This window comes from Chrysochloris asiatica, unplaced genomic scaffold (assembly GCF_000296735.1).
Source record: "Chrysochloris asiatica unplaced genomic scaffold, ChrAsi1.0 scaffold00023, whole genome shotgun sequence".
NCBI lineage: Eukaryota > Metazoa > Chordata > Mammalia > Afrosoricida > Chrysochloridae > Chrysochloris > Chrysochloris asiatica.
The window spans coordinates 21,002,321-21,027,415 of record NW_006408541.1 but is presented as its reverse complement, the minus strand read 5'-3'; the positions used below and the strand labels follow the sequence as shown (position 1 = coordinate 21,027,415).

General features: G+C 40.9%; 1 pseudogene; it reads left to right on the top strand.

Moving 5' to 3' along the window:
• LOC102820846 overlaps positions 1 to 22,631 on the top strand; it is a 117,912-nt pseudogene extending 95,281 nt beyond the window's left edge.
• The last annotated feature ends 2,464 nt before the right edge of the window (positions 22,632 to 25,095 follow it).

The window sequence follows — 25,095 nt, the reverse complement described above, 5'->3', positions numbered from 1 at the left end:
AGCAAAACTGTGCACAACAGAACGAACCACTGCCCAGTCCTGCCCTAGCGTCACAATTGTTGTTTGAATGTATTATTGCAGCCACTGTGTCAATCCATCTGGTTGGGGGGCTTCCTCTTTTTCACTGACCCTCCACTTTACCAAGCATAATGTCCTTCTTCAGGAACTGGTGCTTCTTGCCAACAGGTCCAAAGTACAAAAGAAAAGACCTTGTCATCATTGCTTCTATAGAGCAATCTGGCTGTGCTTCTTCCAGAAAAGATTTGTTCATTCTTCTGGAAGTCCATGGTACTCTCAATATTCTTCACCACACCAGGACTCCATTGTTGTTAGGTGCCCTTGAGTCAATTCCAACTCATAGAGACCCAGTATAGGGTTTCCTAGGTGGTGGTGGTGACTATGTGCCGTGGAGTTGGTTCCGACTCATAGCAACCCTGTACAGGGTTTCCAAGGCTGTAAATCTTTACAAGAGCAGAAAGCCTCTTCTTTCTCCCACAGAACAGGTGGTAGTTTCGAACTGCTGACCTTAAGGTTTGCAGGCTGATTCATAACCACTACGCTACCAGAGTTCCTTAGGGTTTCCTAGGAGCAGCTGGTAAAGTTTGAGCTGCCGACCTTATGCTTCAAACTGATCCTGAGGTCCTGCACTTATCCTACAGTGCCACACCAGGACTCCATTAACAGGTTACAATGCAGGGTCAGAAATGAAGTTCAAGATGCAGTTTGTCCAATCAGGACAACATCTTGCTGTGCCCACAGACAGGCCTCGGTCTGCCCCTCAGCCCCTTGGTCAAGTCTCTGTCCTGTTCCAACAAAGTTACAAAGCTCTGCCAAAAATGCCCAGAGGACAAATCACTTTACCATAAGCCTCAGTGTGAAAGCACTCAACTCTAGCTCCCTCAGTGAGCAAACCTGGCACCCCCACTTAAATGCCCGGAGACACCCCACTCTGCAAGCAAGCTTCTGCCTAAAGTCACTCGGCTTTACTTGCTCATGAGCTGGGAAGGCCGCCATTCTGTCTTGTGCTCTGGCTTCTAAAGCTACTGCTCCTCTGCCACTCCTCCATGGTCACAACTTTCTGTCCCTAGGTCAGGGATGTTCAATGCACAAGGGTCTCAGAGTCCAAAGGATGCACTGCACTCCTGGATCTTCTCTGATGGTAGCGAGTCCTCCCTCCTGCTTTTGAGATGGCTTATTTTATAACCCACACTAGAATGCCATGTTTTCACAATTAACACAGTTCATAATTACTCACAGCTGAATTATATAATCCATCAGCGTCTTCCCCCTTCTCTTTCTCAGATCCATCAGGAAAAAGTAGTTTGGTGGGAGTCACAAAGACTACGCAAGAAAAAGTGTATAAAGCAGTTCACTACTTTATACTTTATAGAATGCTCAATAGAATACTATATACTTTATAGAATGCTCAATATACAAGTTTATTGAAACTAGCTAATTATAATTTGGATGAGAAAGCTGGACAGTGAATAAGGAGGATCGTAGAAGAATTGATGCCTTTGAGTTGTGGTGTTGGAGGAGAATACTGAAAGTGCCATGGACTGCCAAAAGAACCAATAAATCTGTTTTGGAAGAAGTGCAGCCAGAGTGCTCCTTGGAGGCCAGGATGGCTAAGCTTCGTCTCTCCTACTTTGGACATATTGTCCGGAGGAAACAGTCGCTGGAGAAGGATGTCATGTTGGGTAGGGTGGAGGGTCAGAGAAAAAGAGGAAGACCCCCAACGAGATGGATCAGCCAGGTGGCATCATTAATGGACTCAGGTGTGGCAGCGGTAGTGAGGTTGGCCCAGGATCGAACATTGTTTCATTCTGCTGTGCATGGGGTCGCTATGAGTCGGTTCCGACTCGATGGCACCTGACAACAACAACAACAACAACAACAATTATAATTTGGGAGCCACTTGTGTTTCTCCATATTAATACCACTGCAAGGAATATCTTTGCTCATAAACCTTTGGACATGTTACTAATTATTTCTTGCTGTTGTTGTTACATCAAGTTGGTTCCAACTCATAGCAACACTACATAGGGTTTCTGAGGAGCAACTGGTGGGTTTGAACTGCTGACCTTGTGATTTGAAGTCCAGTGCTGATCCTATAGCGCCATACTAGGATACGTTTATTTAAATGGAATTGCTAGATTAAATCATGTGAATCATTAATATATATATTTTTTCTTTCGAGGACATTATGTGCTTATGTTAGAAGACAGCTAACTTGAATTTCTACTGGAACTCCCTCCTATGTAAGTTTTTCTTTGATAGGTTTGCAAGATTTGCCTCACATTTTTCACTGTGGTAAAAATATATGTACAGTAAAACACTTTCAAGTTCAACAATCTTTGCATGTACAATTCTGTGTAATACTGCACTGTGTGACCATTATTCCACCACCGTTAACAAAAATTCAGCCTCATATTTATTTTTATTTTTATTACACACACAAGCTCACCCTGAATATAGGGGGAAAAGTATCATTAATCACACAAATTCTGGAGTCTTAATTCCTAGCTTGATGTGTATGTAACCTTGGGCAAGTTAGTCAGTCTCTTCTGCATTCAATTTATTTATTTTTAAATGAAAGATTCTAAAAATACCCACCTCCTGAAGATGAGAGCTAGAAAGTGCTCATTAGTTATTAAGTATTGTTATTTTTATTACTTCAAGAACTGTTCATAACATTTGCATTGTTTTAAAAATGTATTTCGATCCCATGCTAGGTTTAAACAATTTCATTTCTTACAGACAGCCAAAGGGATTCTGAATTTTTCATTCTTCAGATGTTTACTTTGTGTCATAGCTTGATAGGCTGAGATGTATTTGCTAGCATTTTTTTTTTTTTTCAGGGAAATAAAAAACAGCATTCAAGTGGAATAGTTTCCATCTCTACATACCTGAAAAATGGTTTTAAATTGTCTTCCTCTATGAATGACCTCTTGCCTAATCAAAGAAATCTTGGGTAGCTTTTCCTTCAGTTTTCAATCTGGAGTTCCAGATTCTTCTATATTTAATGTTGTGGAGAAAGTTGCTGGTAGATCTGTCTAGTTTTTCTTCCTTTGTTTCTTTTTAAAATGTTTACCTTCCAGAGTACTTGTAGGATTGTTTGTTTATCATTGAAATTTTAAATCTTTGCTGGCAGCCACTAGGGGATAGTTTCTTCTTGTTTGGAAACTTTTTTCCACCTGTAGATTCAAGTCTTTCTTTAGCTCAAAGTTTTCTACAGCTGTTCCTTTAGATAGTGCTGCCGCCGCCATGGTGGTTGTGTCTTGCTCAAGAAGTGTTCTATGTTTTGACCCTTGTTGATCTTTCATATCCTTTGTTTTCTCTTTGATCACGTTCAGCTTTTTGTATCTGAGAGTCTTCCTAATCAGCAAGTCTCATTGATTCCTTCTCTTAGATATTTCTTAAGTCTCTCTTCTTCTCTCCATCCCAACCCACCCCCACCCCCCCAGGTCTCCCTGCTTCTACTCCTGCACCTCTACAATTCATTTTCAACAGGGGTGGAGGAAAGGCATCTCTTTTCAAATGTAAATCAAGTCATCTTTTTCTCGTGTTGTAGTCTCCGTCAGCGATTTTCAGTTGCATTTAAAATAAATCCAGCCTCTTCATGACTTCCAGCAAGGTGTATAATGAGACCCTAAGGCGTCCTGGTGTGGCATTGTAGGATAAATATTGGACTGCTAGCTGCAAAGTGGGTGATTCAAACCTTGATCCTTGGAAACCCTATACAGGGTTGCTATGAGTTGGAATCAACTGAACAGCACATAATAACAACTAAGGCCCTAAGAGCTATTCGGCAGCCTGTCCCACCCTGGCCTATTGGAATTGACAGCATTCTAGGATGGATTTAAAGCTTGGAGGGGTAGGGAAACTCTAAGAAAGTAGAGCTTCTCTTATGGAATATGTCTGAGGGATAGCCATCAGAAAATGAAGAAAAGAAAGTGAGGACTATTCGCAATAACCAAAAGATGTAAATAACTTAAATGCCCATCAACAGATTAATAGATAAACAACTTTATTTATATACATACAATGGACTATTAGCCATAAAGAAAAATCAAGTTCTTGAACCCTAGGAAGATGGCAGTATAAACAAACCATTGTCCATACCCCACAAATACAGCAAAAAATATAAAGACAAGGTACTCAACTTTGAGGGACTGTGAATTGAGGAGCAGAGGAAAGCAACAAGGAACTACAGACAGGCAAAACCTAATGAATCAAGAATAAGTCATATACAGTAGGAAGATGGTATGTCCTACCATCCCCACCTCTCCCCACAGCTACATGGATCACCAGCTGCAGTGAACTGAGGCAGTAACCCTAGAAAAAGAGTCACCTTCCCTCATCACTATACCCATTGCCCATACAAAGAGACAGAACCCAAAACTTCTGCTCTAAAACCAACAATTGACTTCCCCAGGAGTTTGCTTGAAGTGTGCCAGCACCTACTCCTTGCAGACACTGTTGGCTGCAAGCCTAGTAGAGTGGAGTCCACTCTTGTAGTCAACACATTACCTGCCTCTCTGTGCATCCCATAATTCAGGCTTCTGAACCCAACAGAGACTTCCCGGGGAGTCGGTGCTGATCCATCTGCTCCCCCTTCCAGACAGCACTGAGGACTGATGACAGAGCCTGCTGCGGGCTAGGCAGCAGACATCGTGAGTGGAGGCTACATTCACAGCCAACATACTAGGGGGAAGACTCTGATAACAGCAGCAAGGCACACCTACATGTTAGATCCATTCAGAGAATGACCACCCCTCAGCTGTCTAGACACTGTCACGTGCAAGCCTTCTGTGAATTGATATAGAACACCCATGCGGTGGAGTCATCTGTAGTCAGCACTCTACCTACAGCCCTGTGCAGCCCATAGCTCAGGGCTCTGAAACCAATAGGATAGACTTCTGGAGTTGATTTGGGTTAGTCTGCCCTGCTTCCAGTTGGCACTGAGGACTGCTAACAGAAGAAGCAGGCTGTACTCATGGCCCAACAAGCTACCAGGAGGCCTCTGATAGCAACAAGGCAGATGTGTGTGAGAATCTGACCAAAGCAGGGGATCCTTTCCCACAGCTGGTATCTGTTAGTTGCCAGGTTAATGCAAACTTCTATAGAAGTCCCCTGAAATGGAATCTGCTCCCATAGGCAGCACTCTCCCTGCCTCCTTGTGCATCTCATAGCTCAAGTCTTTGAAACCAACAGGACAGACCTTCCTAGGAGCCAGTTCTGATCTATCTAATCCACCTTCCAGGTAGCACTGAGGACCAATGACAGAGGCTGCTGTGTGCTAGACAACATACTACCGAATGGGTTCTGATACCAACATGGCAGACACACATAAAAGGAAAGGAAATGAACAAGTATAAGAGCTAGTAGTGAAGAATCTGTTCTTGATGATTTTCAGTGTTTTGTCCTTCATGCTTTTTAATGACAAGGGTATAAAAAACAGGGATGGAATTATGTTATAGGACACATTAAATAAGACATAATTAGTATTAACAACAACAAAATAGGGGAGGGCAGAAAGAATGGCATGGGTATACAATTTCTTATATATTACTGAAGTTAAGTTGATACCAACTTACATTATGATGTTAGAGTTATTTTTCTTAGGTGCAGTTGAATCAGTTCCAACTCACATCAACCCTATGCTCTACTGCCCAATCCTGTGCCATCCTCACAGTTGTTGCTAAGCTTGAGCTCATTGCTGCTGCCGCTGTACCAATCCATTCCACTGAAGGTTTTCCTCCTTTGTGATAACCTTCCACTTTGCTAAGCATGGTTCCTTCTCTAGGGACTCATCCCTCCCGATAACATATCTAAAGTAGAGAGATGAAGTCTTGCCATCCTGGCTACTAAGGAGCATTCTGACTATACTACTTCCAACACAGATTTGTTTGTTTTTCTCACAGTCCATGTAACTTCTAATATTCTTCTCCAAAACCATAACTCAAATGCATCAATTCTTCTACTGTCTTCCTTATATATTGTCCAACTTTCATATGCATATGAAGCTATTGAAAATACCATGGCTTAGGTCAGGCACACCTTAGTCCTCACATCGGCATCTTTGTTCTTGAACACTTTAAAAAGGTCTTTTGCAGCAGATTTGCCTAATGCAATACGTCATTTGATTTCTTGATTGCTGCTTCTATGAGTGTTGATAGTGGATCCAAGCAAAATGAAGTCTTTGAGAATTTCAGTCTTTTCTCCTTTTATCATGATGCTATTTATTGGTCCAGTGGTGAGGATTTTTGTTTTCTTTACATTGAGGTGCAAACCATATTGAAGGCTGTAATAAAATACTTCATAGTAAGTATTTTTTAAGTCCTCAGATGTTAGAATTACAAGCTATTAAATATAATATTCCTGGTAACCACTAAGGAAATATCTAAAACATATACAAAAAGAAAGGAGAACTAAAAAAGATCGCTACAATAAAGCACAAAAGCAAGGAGTGTATAAAAATAAAGACAAAAGGAAAAACCCATAACAAAACGACAGGAGCAGTCACTTTTTGGAGTCTTGGAGTGGCAGTGTAGAATAACTAAAAAGCCAGAGGTTCAAACCCACCAGTTACTCCTTGGAAACCTTATATGGGGTCGCTATGAGTTGGAATCAACTTGACATCACTTAACAACAGCAACAGTCACTTCTTATCAGTAATTATAATGAATGCAAATAGGTTAAATGATCCAATCAAAAGGCAGAAAATGGCAGGATGGATTTTAGAAACACAATCCAACTACATACTGTTCATAAGAGACACATCTCAGGCCTGAGGAGACAAATAGGTTGAAAGTGAAAGAATGGGGATAAAAAGAGAGCTGGATGGAGTACAAGAACTAGATGCTACCTGGCAACCACTGCCAACTGCTCTGAAATGGATCACATTAGAAGGGCCTGGATTACGTGGAAGAGAAATGTGGTACAAACTTCAAAATCAGTTTTGAAAAAAAGTAAACCAGACTTATTGGTAGGATAGAGACTCGTGAAACCCCTAAGACTATGGCTATAATTATCCTTAAGACCTAGAACCGAACTCATACACATGACTCAACTTTATCCAAATACAGGTCTATTAAGGAACCAATAGCAGTATGGAGGAATACCACAGAAGCTGAGAGAACCTACCCAGTTACACTGGGAATGCTCACTCATCACAGCCAGTTGAGGTAACACATCCAACAAAGAATACAGAAAAGGAGTTAATTTGAGGAATCAGTAGCTTGATTTTTTTTAAGCCAGTGCAAAGTGTTCATAGGAGTTTGCAAGCTGCACAACTGGGAAGGGACAAAGGAAGACTATGGCATTGCAAAAGAGTATTGTTGAGTAATTAAGGGAATATATACAAATTCAACAGGCAACATCACTCTCAATGAATAGACACTGAAAGCTTTTCCTTTGTGAACAGGAACCAAACAAGGATGACCTTTATCACCACTCCTTTTTAATATTGTTCTGGAAGTCTTAGCTAGACCTGTAAGGCAAGAAAGGGAAATTAAAGGCATACAAATTGGAAAAGAAAAAGTAAAACTCTCTATTTTCAGATGATATGATCCTATTCATAGAAAATCTCAAAGTCTCAGCAAGAAAATTATTGGAATTCATTGAAAGATTCAGCAAAGTAGCAGGGTACAAGATCCACATACAAACATCAGTTGGATTCCTTTATACTGATAAAGACAGCTCTGAAAAGGAAATCAGAACAATGCCATTTACAATAGTCACCTGTCTTAGACCAGATTTTCTGGAGAAGCAAAACCAGTGAAACATATATATGTATATATAAAGAGAAGTTTATTATCAAGGAAATGTATTGCAATCATAAAGTCCCAGGTCCTCCCGTGGAAGAGAGAGCCTTTCCTACGTGTCCATTATATTGAGAACAGGTCACATCCCCAAGAAAGCATCCCTTCAATTGATTGGCTGCTCATAGTCACTCATCATAGAGCTAACTATGTCTGTATTGGTTTCATCACCATAGGAATAAGCACATCTTAACTGTTAAACCATGGGAATCCTGGCCTAGTCAAGTTGACATAGAACCCTAATACAGTCCACCCTTGTCAACTTGATGCTTATAAACTATATGCATAATCTCTAAATACAGAAAACTGTAAAGTCACACTTGTGCCTAGCATGATATAACTAAAACACATACAACCAAAATGCACTGGCCCCATTTACATCTTACATGTCACAAATCAACAAAGCAAAAATATTTGATGCACACATACAAGACAAAACAAATATATATATATTCATTTAAATGTCCAAAGGGCACATTCTGCAAATCATCCCCTGCTCATAGGCACACAGTTCACAGACCTAGAGTCTACAGCTGCCTTCTGCTGTTGTTGCATTTATAGGTGGTGATCCCACGCTCTACTCATGCTTTTCCTTCTTAATGGTCCTGAGATCATCTGTTCCTGAATTTAAACATTAACTCCTCCTCCCTTTTAGTTACACATCCTCTACAATAATTGTTTTGACCATAACAATTAATCCTACTAACAATTAATCACAATTAAAATCATAAAATCCTATCAGCATCATCCCCCACCCCCTTTCACCAGACTCATCTGGAAAAGAGGAAAACTAGTCAATGGGGATTCTCCCTTGTCCCCTTAGTCTAAAACTAAGCACACCTATGAAAGCTTGTAATCCAGACACCTCATGCCTTTATATCCCCCCATTTTTTGATAGCCATTATTTAAATTGCCTGTCCTCATCAAACCAGTACACTGAGGAGACAAGCATGTTCCTTGATCTGAAGAATCTTCCATTCCCGTTGGAATTTTGAGCAACTGAATCCACAAGCAAAAGTCCAGTTCATCAAATTGTAGCAATTGACACCTGCTCATAGTATCAAACATCTTTATCTTCATGTGGTCAGGTTCTGGTCAGCTCAGCCCTAGCCATCCAAGCTAAGTCAAATAGGTACCAGCTGCAAGTTTGGCAGTTTACACATACCACCTGCAATTCAGACCAGCTGGCCCCTTTACTCTCGGTCCAAGCCCCCAGGGGCTAGGTCAGTGCTCGTAGGCTCAGGAGTTCACACTTCCTAAACTTCAGACCAGCTAGCCCTTCCACTTCTTTCTCTCTCATCTCAAGATCAATAGGTGCCAATAGAATATGTCCAACCTCAGCCCATATCTTCATTGCTGCATTTCCCCAAATTCCACTCACAATTAGACCCAGGTGGTCACCAGCGAGGATACAGCTTGCTAGTCAACTTTCAGTCCTAGAAGGGGCTTTTCTCTAATGGGTACAGACTTTTTGACCTTAATGACTCCAAGGCAAACAGCTTGCTTGAAACAAGCTTTTTTGAAATACTCTACTTTTTATCTCTGTTTCTTTCAATCATGAATCTCCTATTCTCCCAGCATTTCTAGGTTGGACCGCATGTCTTTTCAAATGCAAATGTCTCAACTTTGAAGGTTCTGGATGGGGTTCAGGATTACATTTAAGGCCTCAAATTCTACAAAGGCTTAAGAAGATGGCTATTTCTCTGGAAAAATTTGAGCTCCCCTTTTAGCAAGTATAGGGTGAAGGTGGGCTTACAAGGTCTCTGTAATCATAATTCCCAATATTCATTTCCATCACTCATGGAAATCTTTACAATGGTGGTGTTGGTGGTTGTGTGCCATGAAGTCAGTTCTGACTCACAGCGATCCTATACAGCATTTCCAAGGCTGTAAATCTTTATGGGAGCAGAAAACCTCCTCTTTCTCCCATGGGACAGCTGGTAGTTTCAAACTGCTGACCTTGAGGTTAGCAGCCCAATTCATAACCACTATGATAGCGTAGTGGTTACGAATCGGGCCGCGAACCTTAAGGTCAGTGGTTCGAAACTACCAGCTGCTCCGCGGGAGAAAGATGAGGCTTTCTACTCCCGTAAAGATTTACACCCTCGGAAACCCTGTACAGGGTCGCTATGGGTCGGAACCGACTCGACGGCACTTAACAACAACAACAACATGATACCAGAGGAGTACTGGTGGGGTGCTGTGGGTTAATGTGCCAGACTGCATAGCCATTTGAACTGCAAAGTCAGCAGTTCAAGCTCACCAGCTGCTCCTCAGAAACCCTGTACAGGGTCACTATGGGTCCAAATAGACATAACGGCACTTAGCAACAACAACGATACCACAGGTAGATTCTATTGGGCCCTGACACCCAATTAGCTATCTAGTTCAACCAGTGTGACATCTGCTTCAGGCAACTCCAGAAGCTCCTGCTCTCCCCTTCACTTAAGCATTTTATCCTTACATTCCTTTCAGCCACTATAAGTAACAAAATCCAAACTAACCATTTGACAATCATAAATGTTACCTCCCCATGCCCCTGGTTCTTTCTCTTACAAAACTTTACACTTCCATGACTCTGGAGCCATTGCAATAAATCCTGGTGCCAACTGCAAAAACCATGTGGGGACCATGTCTGATCGCCTCCGACTTCAAGGTGGAAGGAGAAACTCAAAATCAGTCCAAGGCCAATTCCTATGAAGTAGAGGTCAGTCATGCCTCCACCCTGCATCCGTGCCTTTACAATGAGTCAGACTTGAGTGTCAATTAAAAAACTCATCCTTGTGATTTTGTTTCTCTAGAATCCCACTCTCTCAGTCCCATATGTCTTAGGCCAGGTTTTCTAGAGAAGCAAAACCAGTGAAACATATGTATGCATATATAAATTTATTACCAAGGAAATGGCTTGCAATTGTAGAGTCCCAGGTCCCCAGCAGAAGAGAAAGAGAGCCTTCCCTGTGTGTCCATTATATTGGGAACAGGTCACATTCCCAAGGAAGCATCCCTTCAGTTGACTGTTCATAGCCACTTACATAACGCAAACATCACGATGGGATTAAACACTTCTTAACTGCTAAACCATGGGAATCCTGGCCTGGTCAATTGACTCAGAACCCTATTACACCACCTAAATGATGAAATATTTAGGAATAAATTTAACCAGGGGAAAAAAAGACCTATGCAAAGAAAACTCCAAACCACTACTAAGGGAAACAAAAAGAGACTTACAAAAGTAGAAGAATATATCATGTTAACAGATAGGAAGACTTAACATTGTGAACATGTCATCACTACCCAAAGCAATTTACAGATATAATGCATTCCCAACGCAGATTCTAACATCATTCTTTAAAGAGATGAAAAAACTGATCACTAACATTATATGGAAAGAAAGGAGATCTTGGCTAAACAAAGCATTACTTAAGAGGAAGAACAAAATTGGAGGCCTTTCACTCCCTCATCTCAAAATTTACCACACACCCATAGTGGTCAAAACAGCCTGGTGCAGGTATAACGACAGATATATTGATCAATGGAAGATAATTAAGAACCCAGAAGTAAATCCAGCTACAGACAGTCACCTGATCTTTGACAAAGGGCCAAAACACATAAAATGGGGAAGAGATTGTCTCTTCAACAAATGGTGCTGGCAAAACTGCAAATCCATTTGCAGAAAAATGAAACAAGACACATGTCTCACACCACACATAAAAACAAACTCAGCATGGGTTAAAGACCTAAATGTAAAAGCTAGAAACAAAGATTATTAAAAAAAAAAAAGTAGGGACAATCTTAGGAGCCCTGATACATGGCATAAATACATACATATATGCATACATACATACATCATGCATACATAAATAAAAACACACAAACAGTGGAAGACAAAATAGATGACTGGGACCTCCTAAAAATTAGACATTGATTTTACCAAGAGTGAAAAGAGATCGGGGTAGGGTTGGGGGTGGAATTTGCAATGACATATCAGACAACAGACTAATTTCTAAAATTTATAGAAAATTATACTACCTCTACAAGAAAAATACAAAACACCCAATTTTAAAATGGACAGAGGATATGAACAGATACTTTACCAAAGAAGACATTCAGGCAATCAGCAAATATATGAAGAAATATTCAAGATCATTAGTCACTGCTGCTGTTTAGTGCTGTTGAGTCAAGTCTGACTCAGCCACCCTGTATAGGGTTTCTAAGGAGCAGCTTATGGGTTTGAACTACTGACCTTAACCATTTGTTGTTAAATGTTGTCAAGTTGGTTCCAACCCAGCAACCGTGTATAAGGTTTCCAAGGAGCAGCTGGTGAGCTTGAACCACTGACCTTGCAGTTCAAACAGCTTTACAGTCTGGTGCATTAACCCACAGTGCCACACCAGCACTCCAACCTTAACAATTTGTTGTTGTTAAATGCCATCAAGTCAATTCCAGTCCATAGCGACCCTATATAGGGTTTCCAAGGAGAAGCTGGTGAGCTTGAACCACTGACTTTGCAGTTCAAATGACTGCGGTCTGATGCATTAGCCCACAGCACCACACCAGGACTCCACCTTAACCATTGTTGTTGTTGTTATGTGCTGTGGAGTCGGTTCTGATGCATAGCGACCCTGTACAGGGTTTCTGAGGTTGTAAATCTTTACGGGAGCAGAAAGCCTCATCTTTCTCCCACGGAACAGCTAGTAGTTTCGAACTGCTGACCTTGCAGTTTGCAGCCTGATTCGTAACCACTACACTACCAGAGCTCCTTGATTCATAACCATTAGAGAGGTACAAATTAAAACAACAATGAGATATCATTTCATCCCAGAATTAATAGCAAAGTTAAAAAAAGAAAAAAGAAAAGAAAAATTGCTGGCAAGAGTGTTGGACCCTCCTACATTACTAGTGGGACTGTAGAATGGTGTAACCACTGTGGAAAACAGTATGGTGCTTCCTTAGAAAGCTTCAAATAGACATACCATATGACCCAGCAATCATTCTACTTGGTATATATCAATAAGAAATAAGAGCCTATGGTTCTCAATCACCCTTCAGGTCTACAAAGGAACTCATCCTCTTGGCCCAATTTTCAGCCAGGTAGATGGGTATATAGGGGGACAACAACACTAGTGAGCTATGCTTCCCATGGAATGGTCAATCATTCAAGATCAAAAAGGAAACCTTTACCTAAGGACAAAGTTGAGAAGGCTAGGAAAGGAGTGTGGAATGGAGAAAGGAACCATGGGGAGGAAGTAGGAAGACTGCCCTTACAAGAAGGGGATTGTAAACATTGAGATGAAGCAAAGCATATGATTGTTAAATGTAAAACTGATGATCTTCTCTGTAAACCTTCACTCAATTCACAATGAAAAGTTAAAAGATAGACAGAGTGCTTTGGAATCTCAGTGAGACCCAAGATGGACAGGTGCTAGGACCAGGAGGAACCTCAAGGGTAGCAGGGCAAAGGAAATACTTCAGACTGACAGGGCATATGACAGAGAGGAAAAGGCCCACAGTGAGTTAGCCTATCCAAGGGTGCCTGTGAGGGAACAGCATGTTAAACCCCCACCCTTTACCACAGGGAAGTCATGCCCCAGTATCTGCAACAGCTAAATTCCTCCCTCATATGCATGCATGCATGTTGAATTTCAGAGAGTAAGCATCCAAAGCTCCTTAATCAGCATTGAAAAAGATCCTAAAAATAAGAGTGCTCGATAATGGTTCTCAAGGAGCTCTGGTAGTGCAGTGGTTACAAGTTGGGCTGCTAACCTCAAGGTCAGCAGTTCGAAATTACCAGCTGCTCCAGTGGAGAAAGATGAGGCTTTCAGCTCCCATAAAGATTTACAGCATCAGAAACATTATACAGGGCTGTCATGAGTCGGAACTGACTCCAGGACACATAGCCAACCAATTAATGGTTCTCAGGAGAAGATACCAAGCCCACTGCTGCTAGTTTGATTCTGACTTATAGCTACCCTGTGAGATCGAGTGGAGTGGCCCATTGGGTTCCCAAGGTTGTGAGTCTTTGCAGAGGCGAGCTACCCCATCTTTGTTCCATGGAGAAGATTCTGAAAATAGCAAGAAATGCAATATAACATACCAAGGGGCTTCCATAAAAATCAGTGTGGATTTCTCCCCAGAAACTAGAGGCCAAAAGACAACGGAGCAGGATGGCAAGATGGCAAACTAGGCAGACATGTTGCACGGACCCTCTACAACAAAGATGTGAGAGACCAGATGAAAATCCTGGAACCTGAACTTCAGAGGAAAGTTTAGAGGTGTGGATTGAGTGCTCGCTAGGAGGAGAAGACAAGCAGAGATGGTGAGAGAGGGAGACTGGCTGGTGAATGGCCAGCCAGACATGAGGTGACCGTCTTAAACTTTTTGAGCAGTTTTAGTGACAGAAGGTGGCCTGACAGAGCAGATTCACACAGGCTGTGGAAAAGGAGATAGAAATCATGTTCATACAGCCCAGCCACAACCATACCCTATGCAGTTCCACCTACTGGACAAGAGCCAATACCATCTCCTATAGCACCTATTCAATGATAACAGCCAACACCACTCAAACCCACCTAAATTAAGGTGCATGAACAGTGAACCTAGAAAAGTGCACACAATTCCATTCTCTAACGGCATCCACAAGAGACAGTTGGTGAGAGCCTAAGAACACATCAACATACAATTGTCAATTAAATACAAATACAACACCACCACAATATCCCAGAGACAACAGACAATTTCATCTCACACAAAGAAACATGAGAGAATGGCTCAAACAAAAGACCAATATGCAGAGTCAGAAAACATTTTTCAGGAAGAAAAGGTAATGGAACTAACAGAAAAAGAATTCAAAAGAATGTCAATTAGGTACCTTCTAAGGACTGACCAAAAGATCTAGGCAAACACAGACGAAACTTTAGAAGAATTCAGGAAAACACTACAAGAACAAATAGCTAAAATAAACGTAAATTTAAAACAATACAAAACCTGCCATTAGAAATCCAGAAGATTATACTAAGAGTTAAGAAATGGACAATGTTTTAAAAAGGCAAAGGAGTATATTTGAAGTAACAGAAGCCTTACTCAGTGATCCTGGCATGGCACTACAGGATTAGCACTGGACTGCGATCCAGAAGTTTGGTGGTTCAAACTCACAAGCTGCTCCTTGGAAACACTATATGACTATATCGGGTTGTTAAGAGTCAAGAGTCATAACAAACTCAACAGCATTTAACCACCTTCTAACTGGTGAATAATTGTCCCTCCCCTCTCACTCCAGTAACCATCATAGACTACTTCTTTTATCAAGAAAACATTTTCTTAACTTTTTACAACATTGATCTGATACAATATTTATCCTTTTGTGATTAACTAATTTCACTCAGCATAATGTCCCCCAGGTTTATTCATGTTGTAAGGCGTTTTGCAGATTCATCACTGTTCTTCAACATTTCATATCATTTCCGTTGTGTATATGTACCAAAGTTTGCTTAACCATCCATGGGCATTTAGGCTGTCTCCATCTTTTTGATGTGTCTCTTTTAGACAACATATTGAAGGATCCTGTTTTCTTATCCATTCTGCTACTCTTCTGTCTCTTGGCTGGTACATTTAATCTTTGACATTCAGTGTAATTATCAATAGGTATGAATTGATTGTTGTCATTTTGCTGTGTGTTTTTTTGTTGTGCTGCTGGTTTTCTTGTTCCATATATTTTCTGTGTTGAGTTCATTTTGTTTGTGCATTTTCTTGCCATTTTCTCATTGCTGTTCTTTTAATGTTTACTAAATCTTCGTGGTTTTCCTTTTTCTTGTTTGGATGTGAAGGTGTATTAATTTTCTTTGAGGTTATCTTGTAATTTAAGGAGCTCTGGTAGCATAATGGATACGAGTCAGGCTGCTAACCTCAAGGTCAGCAGTTCAAAACTACCAGCTGTTCTAAGTAGAAAGATGGGGCTTGCTACTTCCATAAAGTTTTATAGCCTTGGAAACCCTATGCAGGGTTGCTATGAGTCAGAACTGATTCCATGACACATAACCACTACCCTGTAACTTATTAATTTTTCCTCATTTAAAACAGCCTGGCAGAGAACAAACAAGAGGGCAGATCAGGTGGAAGTGCAGTGAGGAGCTTCGTCAGAAACAACACGGAATACCAGACCAAGCAGGCTCAGGGGATGCTCCCAGAACTGTGAACCACATATGAAGGAATATTTAGAAGGTTGGAAGGCTTACAGCCAGGGAAATTTGTAGCAAAAACAAGAAATCCATTGCTTTCTAATTCAAGACACTCAGCTGCTCCTGGAACCACCATCTTGGGAGAGACCAAGCGGGGGAAGGATCAGAGCAGCCACAGACACCTGACAGAACTGCAGAGATAAAGGTATGGACATTCTTTTTTTTTTTTTCAGTATCTGTTCATTGATGTCTCACTGTCTGTGCATCTCCATTCTGGTGACTAGAGGGGGTGCCTGAGCAGGTGGATACCCCACCCCCACCCTAAAAGGTTCTACTACACATGCACACAGATCTCCTCAAAATTTAAAGTGACAGTTTCAACTTAAAACCAAATGGCAGTGCAAAATGGCCACAGACAGCCCTGGGAAAAGGGCCTGAATGAGGATAGTGGAGCATGACAGGCAAACTAAAAAGGAAATGGGACAAAAATTGAATCCTGAGTTACATCACAACAGCCAACAGCGGCATGTTGAAATTTCTCAGGAAGAAAAGTGAAAAAGGAAGCCCATCTCCTGATCACATATACTTGGAGGCAATCAGAAAACATAAAAAATACCAAAATACACACCCATATAAGTATTAAGGCAACAGGTAATTCCTAAATATGTCCAAAAAATAGAAACAGATGACCATATCAGCACATGTCCAGAAACAAGATAAAGTGACTGAGGCAAATGACATGCACTCCATACTGGAAGATGGGCAGGCTTTGGAAATGCTGGAGAAGGAAATCAGAAAAATGATTATAAAATGTATCAAAACACTATATGATGGACGATGGAGTTGAGAAAAATAAGGAAGAAATCAGGAAAGCACTACAGGAACAACCAAAAAAGATAGATACAGCACTGGAAACAATTCAAAACCTACAGAAAGAGGTCCAAATGATTAATAATAGAATATCAGAAATGGACAATACACTGAAAGGGCAAAGGAGTAGAACTGAAGAGATAGAAGCCAGAACTAGTGAGCTAGAAGATAAATCACTCAACACTACTAAGATAGAAGAGCAAACACAAAAAACGATTAACAAAATCTGAAGAAGGTCTAAGATTTATGTTGGACAACATAAAGAGGAATAGCTTAAGAATTATTAGCATTCCAGAACAGGAAGAATCACACAAGTCCACAAAGGAGATAGTTGAAGAGCTGCTGGAAGAAATTTTCCATAACATCCTGAAAAGTGAAAAGATAACCATTCAAGAAGCTCAACGAACCCCAGAAAGGATAGACCCTAAAAGACAATCACCAAGACATATAATAATCAAGCTCTCCAAAATCAAAGATAAGGACAGGATCCTGAAAGCAGCTAGGGAAAAGAGAATGTAATATACAAAGGCAAGCAAATCAGATTAACCTCGGGTCTCTCAACAGAAACCATCCAGGTAAGAAGGCAATGGGGAAACATATATAAAACCCTGAAAGAAAAAAAAAAAAAAAACTGCCAACCAAGAATCCTCTACCCAGCAAAGCTGTCAATCAAATAAAATGGTGTAATCAAAACATTCCAGGATAAACAGAAACTAAGGGATTTTGCCAAAGCCAACTCTGCTATGAAAGACATCCTAAAGGAAGTTCTGTGGACTGAGAACCAACAAGAACAGACAACAACTACAGAATGACGTATGTAGCAGCATCACCCTGAACTCAATCGACAAATGGAAGAGTCAAGAACAGAATAAAATGATAAGAACAAAGGATCTGAGAGGTCAGTCTATGATCAAAACAATTACAATGTAAAAAAAGGTAAACACAGAAGAACAGAGATCCAGGTGGTGGGAAGGTCAGGTAGATTACAGTATAAAATTAACTGTATTAAATGGAGGGAAGAGTTAATAGAATAAAAGGTAACCACACCAGTGGGTTTGGGGGGTGGGGGTTAGTTCAGATGTTGGGGATGGCAATACAAGAAAGGGGAGGAAGCTGAAGGACAAGGTAGATAGAAGCACATTGAGACAGGTTTGCATGGCCTAGTGGGACAGGGGTAAATAGTGATGCATGCTCAACCTTGGCTCTGTGATACAGGGATCTAGGCATAGGTTGAAGAGGGGAAATAATACTAAAATGCTTGACTGTCTTTGCCTATGATTGTAAAATGGACACTTGAGTGGGATAGAAAGTAATGTTGGGAAACATGATTACAGAAAACATATAAGCCTGTCTTCAGCCTATAACTAATTGGAATACCTAAAAGGGGTTCTAGAACTTACCCAGTGAAATAGGCCTGTTGCAAAGCCTTTGTAGAGTTTAGGACCTTAGGTGGAATCCTGAGTCCCATCCAGAACCTTCTGAGGTGGGACATTCCCACTAGCAAGGAAAAGCAGACCAGCCTGGAACCACTAGAGTAACAGAAGATACATCTTCAAAGAAAGATCATCAGGAAAAACCCAAAACAAAAATGTCAGCATGACGGACTACTACAAGAATAAGCAAGCTGTTCACCAGGAAGCCATCAAGGCAAGCAATCAAGTTCCTTCAGGACAAACTCCCCTCTAAGACTGAAACTCAAAGGGAACACACAAAGAGGCATGTAAGCTTGCTGGCAACTACATTGGTCTACTGGTGAGTGGAAGAGGGGGAAAGGCAACAATGAAGAAACGGGCTGAGTTTAACCATAGTCCATTGACTCCTATTGACCTGGAGATGAGAGAGAAAAGAGGAAGGGCTGATTGGTCCTAAGTGTGGTGAGACCTGAGGACACTTGAGCCATGGACAAGGACATAGCCACAGAGGGCTAGAACTGAGAGTGAAGCATCCAACTGATATGAAGTGAGGGGAGATGCACAGAACACCCAAACTTGCAGACAGTACCCATTTGACCTAGCCTCGATGGCTTGATAATCAAAACTTGACTAGAGGAAGATTACCACCCCCAATTTTTTTTTTAATATATATATAAAGGAAACAAGGGTAAATTGCTACAATTTGATGAACCTGACCTATACTCATGGAGGTAGTAACTCTAAATACCAACAGAGAGGGAAGGAGTCTTCATGTCAAGTATCAATGCTATCCCTCTGTACACAGAGTAGATGGGGACAGGCAACCTTAAATGAGGTGGCAAATAGGCACGAAGTGACTGGCTTACAAGGTTTCAAGAGGGAGTTTAGTTTAAGAGTATGGGGGGAAAGAAAGAATCCCCACTGAATAGATTTCATCTTGTCTAGATGTGTCTGGTGAAAGATGTGTCTGGGGATACGATTCATATGATTCAATAGTGAATAATTGTTATCATGACTAATTGTGAATGTCACAATTGTAAAGGTAGAAGTTTTGCAACAAAAACAGGTGAGTGGCTAATCTTACAGTCCAGAAACAGAGGACCCTAGGACCATCAAAGGAGGAGAGCACAAGCAGAATGCGGGACTTTATCCAGAGAAGCAGCAATGCCAGAGACGGAGGCAGAGATGGGGTCATGGAGAAGAGGAGCGGCTGAGGACTCTAGATTCATGGGAAGAGAGGAACAAAGAGCTGGTGGCCAGGAGGCAGACTTGCAGAATGTGTCCTTTGGAGGTCTAAATTATTATATATGCCTGAATGTTTTGTTTTGTTTGTTTAAAAAAAAAAGCTAAAGTGCATAGAGAGAAATACTACTGTTAACTGATGGTACATGGAAGGGATTATAATCATTGTAACAAAATAAGGTGTATGATTTGTTGAATGTAAAAGTGATGATCTGCCCTGTAAACTTTCACTCAATCCACAACAAAAACCCTTAAAACAAACAAATAACCCAGGCTTCTCTGGAAATCTACTTGACTTCCTCACCTTTGGAAGTTTTGCTTTGTAGTTGAATTCACTATAAATTGCTATCTCTGTTTCACTGTTTTCAGTCTGATAGGTTTATTTTACTTTAAATAGTTCCATATCTGGATTGAGTTCTGGGTGTTGTTGTCATGTCTGGTAATCTCAGGTTGTTACCTGCTGTTGTTGGTTCTCAGTCAAAAGAATACTCGTTAGCATGTTTTATAAGTTTGTATGCTTATTACAAATTGTTTTAATTTAATAACTACATGGAAACTAAATAATACACTACTAAAACATGGTATAGCACTGCAGGATAGTTCACTGGACAGTAAGGTCAGTGGTTCAAACCCACCAGCCACTTCTGGGAAATTCCTATAAAGGGTCACTATGGGTTAGAACCGACTCGATGACACTTAACAACAAAACACTATTGGAAGTGAATAATTGTTACCATGACTAATTGCAACTGTTACAACTGTAAAGGTAGAGGTTTTGTAACAAAAAGGGGGGAGTAGTTAATCTTACAGTCTAGGAACAGAGAACCCTAAGACCATCAAGTGAAACAGTAGAAGCGGAATGTGGGACACTATCCAGAGAACCAATGACACCAGAGATGGAGGCAGAGATGAGGACATGGAGAGAGAGAGAGCAGCTGAGGACTCTAGGCTCATAGAAAGAGAAAGGCTGTGTTCTGGCAGCCAGGAGGCAGGCTTGCAGAATGTGCCCTTAGGTTGGTTGAATGATTAATTATATACTACTGAGTGTTTTTGTCTACATCCCCTCCACCCAAAAAACAAAACAAAATAAAGGGAATGGAAGCAAATACTGTTTAATGATGATGCACATAGGAGATTGTAATCATTGTAATGAACCAATGGTGTAAAATTGATGCTCTCTCATGTGAACTATCACTCAATTCACAATAAAAACTTAAAAACAAAACTAAACAAAAAAAACCTATTGGAGTCCTAGTGTGGCGCTGTGGAATAAAGCGCTGGAACACAAGTCAGTTTGAGTCACAAAGTCGGCGGTTCCAGCACACCAGTTGTTTCTTGAAAGCCCCTATACAGGGTCACTATGAGTCAGAAACAACTGGAAGACCTGTAACAACAACAACAATGACACTATTGGAGTCCTGGTGTGGTGCTTCAGGATAATGCACTGGACCCAAAAGTCAGTCTGAACTACAAGTTCAGCAGTTTAAACTCACCAGTGACTCCCCGGAAACCCTATACAGGGTTGCTATGAGTTGGAACCAACTCAACAGCACTCAACAACAATATCCTATTAGGTCATAGAAGAAATCAAAAGCAAATTTTTTAAATCCCTAAAATCAAACAAAAATGAAAACACAGCACATCAAAACCTTTGGGACACAGGGAAAACATTAACAAGAGGGTAATTTATAGCAATAAATGCCTGCATTCCTAAAAAGAAGAAAGATCCAAAATCATTAACTTAAACAACTTAAGCAAGTAGAAAGGAAGAGTAAAAGAAGTCAGAAGCTACTGGATAAAAAGAAATAATAAAGATAAAGGCAGGCCTGGTGTGATTCCATCCTGCGCGGATGTTTTCAGTAGCAGCATACCCAGTATCTCCACCCTTTTTGTCTATCACCTAAGTGCACACCATCGCCCTCTGAAGGAGTCCATGGATTTGTACATGAGCCCTCTGAGGCCCCAAAACTATCTCTTCGGTAACTGCCGGAGGGGATGAGTGAAGACATGCCTCGTAGAGCCTGGTGGCTTTGAGGTGGGAGGTGGGAAATCTTGAGCCTTGTTTGGTGAAGAAAGTTAAGCGGCCTGGGGACCTGGGAAGCGAACTGCAGGGACTCTGGAGTTAGGGAAGGGGAATGAGGAGGCTGATGCCAGTGCCTGGGAGAGCCAGTGGCATGAGGGATGGAAAGGAGCAGCAGCCTGGAGCCTGGCGCGTGAGCGGGTCCTGAGCTTAAGTGCAACCTGCCCACCCAATGTTCGTCATTCACTGGGGGACGCAATAGAGAGCAGAACGGTTTTTAGCTGGAGTTGTGAACTAATAGTCGATAAAGATGATCACTTTAAGGTGGGTAATGATGAAAATTAGCACCAGTTATCATTAAGAACGGTCCGTTTAGGGGCTGGTGCCAAGGATGAATTGCACATTGTTGAAGCAGAGACAATCAATTATAAGGGTAGCCCAATTAAAGTCACACTGGCTACTTTGAAAATGTCTGTACAGCCAACAGTCTCCTTTGGGGACTTTGAAATAACTCCACCTGTGATCTTATGGTTGCATTGTGGCTCAGGGTCTGTGCGTATTAGTGGACAGCATTTAGTAGCTGTGGAGGAAGATGCAGAGTCAGATGATGAAGAGGAGGAAGATGTGAAACTCTTAAGTATATCAGGAAAGCTGTCTGCCCCTGCAAGTGTTAACAGGGTTCCACAGAAAAAAGTAAAGCTTGCTGCAGGTGAAGATGATGATAATGATGACAATGATGATTTTGCTGATGATGAAACTGAAGGAAAAGTTCCAGTAAAGAAATCTATACGGGATACTCCAGCTAAAAATGCACAAAAATCAAACTTGCATGGAAAAGACTCAAAACCATCAACACCAAGATCAAAAGGTCAAGAATCCTTTAAAAAAAAAAAAGGAAAAAACAACGAAAACACCAAAAGGACCGAGTTCTATAGAAGATAGTAAAGCAAAAATGCAAGCAAGTATAGAAAAAGGTGGTTCCCTTCCCAAGGTGGAAGCCAAATTCATCAATTATGTGAAGAACTGTTTCCGGATGACAGACCAAGAGGCTATTCAAGATATCTGGCAGTGGATGAAGTCTCTTTAAGAAAATAGTTTAAACAGTGTGTTAAAATTTTCCGTCTTATTTCATTTCTGTAACAGTTGATATCTGGCTGTCCTTTTTTATAATGCAGAGTGAGAACTTTCCCTACCATGTCTGATAAATGTTGTCCAGGTTCTTTTGCCAAGAATGTGTTGTCCAAAATGCCTGTTTAGTTTTTAAAGATGGAACTCCTCCCTTTGCTTGGTTCTAAGGATGTATGGAATGCTATGATTGGACATAGTAGTAGCAGTGGTCAGACACATGGAAATGGTGGGGAGACAAAAATATACAAATGAAATAAACTCAGTGTTTTAATTTAAAAATTTTAAAAGGCAGAAGGAAATTGCTTTTTAAAAAAAAGAAAACAAAACAAAGAACATGTGAGGCCCCAGGAGCCAAGATTCAAGTGTGTCTTATATCAAGTTCAGGACTCGTTCCTCTACTGACACCCTGCCCCAGGTTACCTGCAGATAGTTCTGGTTCACTTTCTAGCTTTTTGTGGCACCTAGACAAAGTCACTTCCCCTCTCTGCGTCTGTTCTCCAGCTGCAGAATGAGAACTTTGTCCTGGAAGATGGCATGGAGTACTCTTTTAAAATTTCTGCTAACTGTAGTCCAAATGCATCACCCCATTAAAAACAAAAAAGCACTTAACAAAATAGGACTAGGAGGGAAATTCTTCAGCATAACTAAGAGCATTGTTGTTGTTAAGTGCCATCGGGTCAGGACCAACTCATAGCAACCTTATGCACAGCAGAACGAAACATGTCCAATCCTGGGCCAACCTCACTACTGTTACCATGCTTGAGTCCATCGATGCTGCCACCGGGCCAATCCATCTTGTTGGGAATCTTCCTCTTTTTCTCTGACCCTCCATCTTACCAAACACGATATCCTTCTCCAGCGACTGGTCCCTCCTGACAATATGTCCAAAGTATGAGAGATGAAGTTTGGCCATCTTGGCCTCTAAGAAGCACTCTGGCTGCACTTCTTCCAAAACAGATCTATTGGTTCTTTTTGCAGCCCATGGCACTTTTAGTAGTCTCCTCCAACATCATAATTCAAAGACATCAATTCTTCTACGGTCTTCCATAGTCACTGTCCAGCTTTCACATGCGTATGAGGTTATTGAAAATACCATGTCTTGGGTCAGGAGCACCTCCGTCTTCAAGCTGACATATTTGCTCTTCCACACTTTAAAAAGTTCCTGTGCAGCAGATTTGCCTAATGCAATACGTTGTCTGATCTCTTGACTGCTGCTTCCATGAGTGTTGATAGTTGAGCCAAGAAGGATGAAGTCCTTGACAATTTTAATCTTTTCTCTGTTGACAAGAATGTTGTTTATTGGTCCAGTGGTGAGGATTTTTGTTTTCTTGACATCAGTAAATGATTTAAGTCCTCTTCACTTTCAGCAAGCAAGGTTGTATCATCCGCATATTGCAGGTTGTTAATGAGTCTTCCTCCAATCCTGACGCCACATTTTTCTTCATAGAACCCAGCTTCTCGTATTATTTGCTCAGCATATAGGTTGAATAAGTATGGTGAAAGATTAAAACCTTGTTGCATACCTTTCTTAATTTAAAAACATTCAGTGTTCCCATGTTCTGTTAGAACAACTGCCTCTTGTTCCAGGTACAGATTCATCATGAGTACAATTAAGTGTTCTGGAATACTCATATTTTGCAATGTTGTCCATAGCTTGTCAAGATCCACACAATTGAAAGCCTTTACATAGTCAATAAAGCACAGGTAAACATCTTTCGATATTCTCTGCTTTCAGCCAAGATCCATCAGACATCAGCAATGATATCTCTCATTCCATGGCCTCTTCTGAATCTGGCTTGAACCTCTGGAAGTTCTCTGTCAATGTATGATTGTAGCCGTTTCTGTATTACCTTTAGCAAAACTTTACTCGCATGAGATATCAAAGAGATTGTCCGATGATTTCCACATTCCGTTGGGTCACCTCTCTTTGGAATGGGCACAAATACGGATTTCTTCCAATCAGTCGGCCAAATAGTTGTCTTCCAAATTTCTTGGCAGAGATGAGTGAGTGCTTCTGTGCCGCCTTACTATCTTGAAAGATTTCTATTTTTATTCCATCAATTCCTGGTGCCTTGTTCTTTGCCAACTCCTTCAATGCACCTTGGACTTCCTCCTTCAGTATCATTGGCTCTTGATCATACATTACCTCTTGAAACGGTTGAACGTTAATCATTTCCTTTTGGTACAATGACTCTGTGTATTCCTTCCATCTTCTCTTGATGCTTTCTGCATCATTCAATAATCATTCCAGACAAGGAAGAATTTTATCACAAAAACAATTCAATATTGTGTTAGAAGTCTTAGCCAGAGTTATAAGGCAAGAAAGAGAAATTAAAGGCATCCAGATTGGCAAAGAAGAATTAAAACTATTTGCAGATGATATGTTCCTATACATACAAAATCCCAAAGACTCAACTTGAAAA